Source organism: Branchiostoma floridae, chromosome 18, assembly GCF_000003815.2.
Source record: "Branchiostoma floridae strain S238N-H82 chromosome 18, Bfl_VNyyK, whole genome shotgun sequence".
NCBI classification, from domain to species: Eukaryota; Metazoa; Chordata; class Leptocardii; order Amphioxiformes; family Branchiostomatidae; genus Branchiostoma; species Branchiostoma floridae.
This window is the reverse complement of record NC_049996.1, coordinates 15968928-15976007: the sequence shown is the minus strand read 5'-3', so window position 1 is coordinate 15976007 and position 7080 is coordinate 15968928.

The following is a 7080-nucleotide window of genomic DNA, read 5'->3' as shown; positions in this document are numbered from 1 at the left end:
ACACAAAGCCTGTAATACATAAACTATCGCTGTTGGGGGCTTGTTGTAGCCTGGGTAACATCCGGAAAGTAGTTCGCTCGGGCGTTCATTATATACTATAACGTTACACAATCGCTTCTAGCACCGACATCCATTATACACTATATACAGTCACTTCTCTGTGTTTCCGTCTGGATTGTGTTTCCGTCTGGATAGCAGAAGCGAACATAGGAGCGAACTACTATCCGGATGGTACCCAGGCTAGGCTTGTTGGGCCTCTGACTAGTAGACATTAGTTGCTAGAAGCGACGTTTACACGTCAACTTACGGCGCGATCACTTTCGTCGTATGGTGTCGTGCAGCTCTAGGTGTCGTGCGACGTTTTTTGATGTGTTAGAATTTGTAAGCAGGCTCAGTGTGACAGAACCAACCACCGGCTACCAACCAACAACGACCTAAGACGCCTTTCTAGTAAGAAGACAGTTGATTTTATTAACAACAAATGCACAACTATCTCAAGAACTCCATCAGTTCGATCGCACGATAACGTTAATCGTACGACATGTATGGCAAGCTTCTCTGTTACAAGACAGTTTATCTTTTTTTTTTACCACAAATGCACCACTGTCACAAGGATGTAGCCTCTGCCAGGCTTCGTAGATCGGTGGTCTAATTGCAAAAATTGGACAAATAGAGTCATCGTACACTAGGGGAGTTAGCCGGCCAGAACAATCATTTCCTCACTACCTCAGGTACGCAAGCTGTTCCCTAGCCGGCTGTACTTCTCTGGTCGGCTTACTCCTCTATTTGTTCCATTTCTATGGTTTTCCCAGCACCTATGGAGTCTGGTAGAGACTAACAAGAACGCCTTCGACTTGCGATGGTACGACGGTTGTACGTCGTATGCGATCGGGTCCCCAAAACACTGCTACTCTTGTCGTAATTCGTAGTCCATGGCAGGACGCGTATCTTGCACAGAATAAATGTTTACGTAACTGTAAAGTGATACCGGCCGCCTTACCAAGGAATAAAAGAAAGTTTGACACCATTGTATTGACAAGACCAGTGTGCGTTTTATATACTTAACCATACGTAACTTTATATTAGAGATATGGAGATATAGAATCTAAGGAATCTATCTCATTCGTATCCACGTTTTCGGTATAAAAGATACAAGATTTTAGAATAAATGAAGTTTAAAAAAGAGACTTAAGTCAGTGCATGAATAGGTGGACCCTTTGCTATAAAGAATCGGAAACAATGTAAAAGTGGGGACACCGAAGCCGGGTTGACCTTTGTGTACAAAACAGCCGGTTTTTAAGGCGATACCCGGTGCGGTGTGTTGACATGGCGGGTATCCAGGCATCCGGCCCTGGGGCGGTAAGCTTACGGTACACCCCTCGGGCTGGGGGGATACAAGAAGGGTACTCTCTAATCTACCTGCTCATTCACACCTGGAGCGAGCCACCTGTACGTCCACATATCGCTAGGACGTCGGTCTTCCTATAAAAAGGTAAGACTTGTAGTTTTATAAGGGAAATATCTGTTAAACATTCCAAATTCAAGATTGGAAGATTTCCATTCGCTATTCTGATCAGTAAACCTAGTGGGCAACATTACCAAAGCATCAAAAGATAGAAAACTTGTAGGATACGTAGGGTACTTGTATGACCTAATAGGTGTACGGTACGTCATGTTAAGAGGAGTTACATGTATGTATCCTATTCAGGTTCATACCGTTAAGCGTCTCTATAACTCTGCTTTGTTGCAAGGGGTTTCCGTCAAACATGTGTCCAGACATGGGTGAACAAACAGAAATTCACTAGCGGCGGGTCCTAACCCGAACCTTAGACATGTTTCTTAAACAGAAATGTTGAACCGTGAGTTCGGGTCTGGCGATTGTATAAACTTGTCAACTTTCTTTCATATTTGCTACTAACAACATTAGGCATAACATAACCTTACTGCTTCTCAGTATAGTGTATGATATGACCCTATAGGCCACTATAGTGTATGATATGACCCTATAGGCCACACACATTGACACGGAAGGATTGACAGAATAACGCAAGTAAAGACTGGCTTCTCTTACGCCTGATGCTTACAGAAGACAAAAAGCGTATGTAGGGACGTATGTAGGGACGTATGTAGGGACGTATGTAGGGACGTATGTAGGGACGTATGTAGGGACGTATGTAGGGACGTATGTAGGGACGTATGTAGGGACGTATGTAGGGACGTATGTAGGGACGTATGTAGGGACGTATGTAGGGACGTATGTAGGGACGTATGTAGGGACGTATGTAGGGACGTATGTAGGGACGTATGTAGGGACGTATGTAGGGACTATGGTACCCAGAGGTCCTGGGTTCGAATCCTACAATGCTACGGATCTTCACCCAGGAGTAAAAATGGGTGCCTAACTTCGGTTGGGGAGGTAAAAGGCAGTGGAAGGAGAAGGATGGGCTCTGCCTGGACACAGTGGATAACAACCCACTGCCCATACAGCCTTAAAAGGGCTATGGGACTACCTCTACCTTATTAACATGTACCAAGACAATGTTGTTCTTTGTTATGTGGCTAAAAATGTCAAAATCAGTCATTAATTGTCCTTTCATGTCTACAGTTTGATAAAAAGAAGAAAAAAAAGAAAGCTCGCATCTACAGTAACGGTGTGGTCAAATCTACCGTAGGTCGCCCTACGATTTTCATGTAGTAGAATTTTCAGATATGAAAAAAATGACATTCTTTCTCTTTCAGTAGCTGCGGTTCTTTCTTTAATGTCTTGATGACTATTGTGAACAATCAAACCCAATTTTCACATCTTCACACAAAAAAACAGCAATTGTACAAATTGAAACACTACAATTGGTTGAACAAAGTCACTCATTAACACTAATATAGGCGAAAATAACAAAAATTACGATTTTACCACCACCTATTTGTTTCCTACAACAGTGTCCAGACGAGTGGTACCATGATAATTCGCTACGCTGCGTTTGAAAGATAATATGATTACACAGTGCTGTTCTATACTGAATACTTTACTCGGGGCGAGTATCTATCCCATTGTTATTCCACTTAAGACACCTGCGACGACTCGGCGAAAACAAAGAGAGGACTTCCTCTGCCAGGTCGCACGGAAAACGAGAGTGGACATATTGTCTATCTTCTTAGATTAGGGTGGAATCTTACCTTAAGTAAACGTGGAGACACAAACAAATAAACGGGTTGTTAAGATTTTACGTCCATTCACAGGATTTATTAGCCTGGGTACCACCCGGGTAGCAGTTCGCTCCTATGTTCGCTTCTGCGACTGTATATAGTGTATGATAAATGTCAGAGCGAGAAGCGACTGTATATAGTGTCTAATTCTCTTCTTCGTAAACTCCGCAGAGAACTAAGTTTCCTGTCTATTCACACACTGGACAGACACGGGAATAGGGTAGCCTATGTTCGCTTCTGCGACTGTATATAGTGTATGATAAATGTCAGAACGAGAAGCGACTGCATATAGCGTATAATCAACGTCGGGCGTGGCGTAACTGATAGAGCGTTCGGATCGGAATCTACAGGTCCTGAGTTCGATCCCCGCGTGTGTCCCTGGGAAAAGCACTTCGCACGATTCATCACTTCACCCAGGTGTAAAAATGGATACCTGACTTCGGTCGGGGAGGTATAAGACTATCTTTACCCTCTGTCTGTACCGTGTACGTGGCACTGCTAATCATACAGTTACAAAACTTGAGTGCAGTGCCACAATGTCCTCATCTGTCCAAAAGCAAATATAGAAAAAATTAACGTCGGAGTGAACTACTTTCCAGATGGTGCCCAGGCTAAGGATTTATCACTTAATCGCTTAAGTGGATATACTCAAAGAAACAAGTTACATGGTAGACTGACTAGATTATGTTTAAAAGCCCCTGTCCCACATTCAGAACCTTTCCACGATTTTGCTCCCGACCACTCCCAACCAAGGTTGGCACTGGGTTTGGAGTAGCCCTGAATACAGCATTTCTAGCTCTAGTTAGCTTCTATGTGACTATACAGCTCTCCCGACTTTTATTTGCAATTGTCAAAAGTTATAGTCGGCTGGTGCAGATGATTTTAAGGACTAGTGGGCAAACTCGCCGACCGAGTAAGGGCCAGGGCCAAGTTTCGGGAATAAGAGGAAATAGAGTTAGGCTCCCGCGACATCACGAAAGGAAATAAAAGTTCAAAGTTGGTAGAATAAGTAATTAAAGATATTTCAGGTCATGGGCTAAATGGAGGAGGTTATCAATTCGCGTTTTTTGGTCTGTATGTTTCTTGGTTTATTCGCAATAACATATTTCCTATGTTGGCCACTTTCATCATAGAATGACAGGTAGTGATCATTGAATCTGAGTTTTGAATCTATTTAGATCCACAATTAGCCTCATAAGAGGCTATTCTGCCTGTGGTCTACACATTCATATTTACGATTTACATACATTTTCACATTACACACAATTCAAAAACACACAGAGACATGCAAAGTGACAATGAATAGCAGATGTAACGTAATTCCTCATAATCAATAATTACAGTCCAATATTTTGCTAATTGTCGCCTGTTCTGTTCCACAACTGTGACATCCTGTACAGAAAGCGCCTTTTCTGAGAGTTGGATTTTGCTTTAGGGAGTCTGATCGTGTTCATTCTGGTGGAGCGTGTTTGGTAGTAATGAATCTCAGACTGGAAGGTCAAAGCTTTATTTGCATAACGAACCCCTTGTTTATGCCTTTCCTCCCCTCTGCAGCGCTGACGGACTGACATGGTCGCCATGGCCGTCTCCAGTCGACACGTCAGGAAGAGGATGGAAGCTCTCAACAAAATGGCGGCCGGACGGGTGCAAGTGCTCCTCAAGAGCATCGAGAAAAATATCGAGATCCAGAAGCACAAGACAAGACGATTTAAGGAGAAACTACACGAGGAACTTGTGGACATGAAGGCATCGCAAGTAGCTTTCTCCATGCATAACGTTGGTACAGAGGACGGTTCACGCGACACCACAAAATTCAACCCTGTAGAAAACGAAAGCGTAAGATACGCCCGCCTGGTCGACAAGGAGTTAGAAACGGTAAAAGTGCTTCTCAGTTCTGTCAACATTCGCAGAAAGAAACAGGCGAAACTATTGACGAAATGTCGAGATAAAAACAATAGACTCATCAATAGGAAAATGACAACAAGACAGATATATAAGACTTATTTTCCCCACATACCAAGAGAAGATACGCCGAAAGCAGAAGTAGAAGAAGAGTCGGACGAAGACGAAGGAACCAGAGTCTTCCAACCGCCTACAATCTTAACCCTTCCCACACTGCCCCGCGGCAGGCTTATACCCATCATGACGCCGGAATCCCCACAGAAGAAGGGAAGAAGAAAAGAAAGAAAAGAAAAGAAGGAGAAAAAGGAAAAGAAGAAGAAAGACGTTGACTCAGACGATGAAGCAAAAAGTGTTCCACCCACAAGAGAAACTGATGATGGTGGGTTTGGGTTTTTCTGAAGACAACAGTGAAAAAAATAACCGGTCCTGCAATGACAAAATGTGCATCTAAAGGGCTAACAACAAAGGGGAGTTTGTTGGGGTGGACACTGGGTCGAAAAGTACACAAAAATAGTTTCAGATACACAGTATATCATATTACTGTTACAGTATAGAAGTGTCTTCGCCCCTGGGACGTCACCAAAAACTTTAGAGTAGAAAACGTAGATAGAAAATTAAAGAGCTGTTGGCAACAAAAATGCCATTTGAACTATTCATACTTTTACGAGATTTTAGATATTGCGCTATGTTTCTAATCTATGATTTGTGTTTCGTATGTACATGTCTTGCATCCTGTACAAACGCCATCTAGCGATTGTGATGATGACAGCAAGTATGGAAGCTATCCATGTTAATCTAAACAGACGATGAATCACGTTATTCGTTATTATTGAATTGCTTGAATTAATCCCTAACTATGCATCCTGTATGAATAGATACCTTAAGTATACGTTAAGTGTACTTCATTGTTCGTCGTTTTCCTGTTACTTGTAATTGCTTGAGTTATAATTTTCCAAAGTGTCCAAAAAAGGTCCACTGCTGTTAAGCAAGACACGAATGGGGGTCAAATCCACACTAATTACGCTTATCCCCAAGACCTAACAAAGATTAAAAAAACAGCATATCTAGAACACGGGCTGATATCAAAATCGGCCGTTCCGTTGCAGTACCACAGAAAAGCGCTAGGAGGGCTATTATCAAACCTTTGTTTTTCCAACCCTCACCCACCTACCAAATATCATACGGATCCATTCACAGCTTCTCGCGTTCTGCTGCCCACACACAGACAAAACCAACCAACAAACCACAAACGGTACCTTAAACTTTAATTAACCTTCCTGGCGAAGGTATTTGCTTCTACCATACTCTGCACAAGCTATAGCTACTGGTAAACTGAGGTGACAAAACGAATGGCAAACAACAGTCTGGTATTAAAGGAAACAAGAAAGACAGCCTAAGTTTGTATTTCGTCCTCTGAAACCAATCATACATCTTTAAAGCCTGGCTGGAGTTGAATACAACCTCGTGGCTTGCTTGGATTTGACAGTTGACTTGAATTGAATATGCCCCAGTAAACAACAGCTACTTATTGAAATCAAGTACTAGTAATTAGGCCCGCGGACTACAGTCAAGGTGCCGCAAAAAAAAAAAAAAACTCTTGCTCACGACTATTTCCCTTGAAAACTCTTGCTTTCGACTATTTCGGCTGTTTTTAGTCGATTTATTTGACTTTCTATTTTCTACCGTTTTCTATATGTCTAACGCGAAACATAAAGAAACGTTTCAAAATAGAAAGCCAGTAAAAAAAAAACCCAAATAGCGTCAAAACCAGCAAAGCCGAACCTCTGCTTGGATAGAAGGGAAGCCATGGTCGGCACTGTGTGTCCAGAACAGTACCCACTACCGACTGTACGCAAGGCGCATTGAAAACCGCCCTAGTGGCGACATGTTGTCCCTGGTTAAATAAATGAATAAAATGAAATGAAATGAAAAAGTGTGATAGGGGCTTGAGAGAGGAGAATTAAGAATTAACAG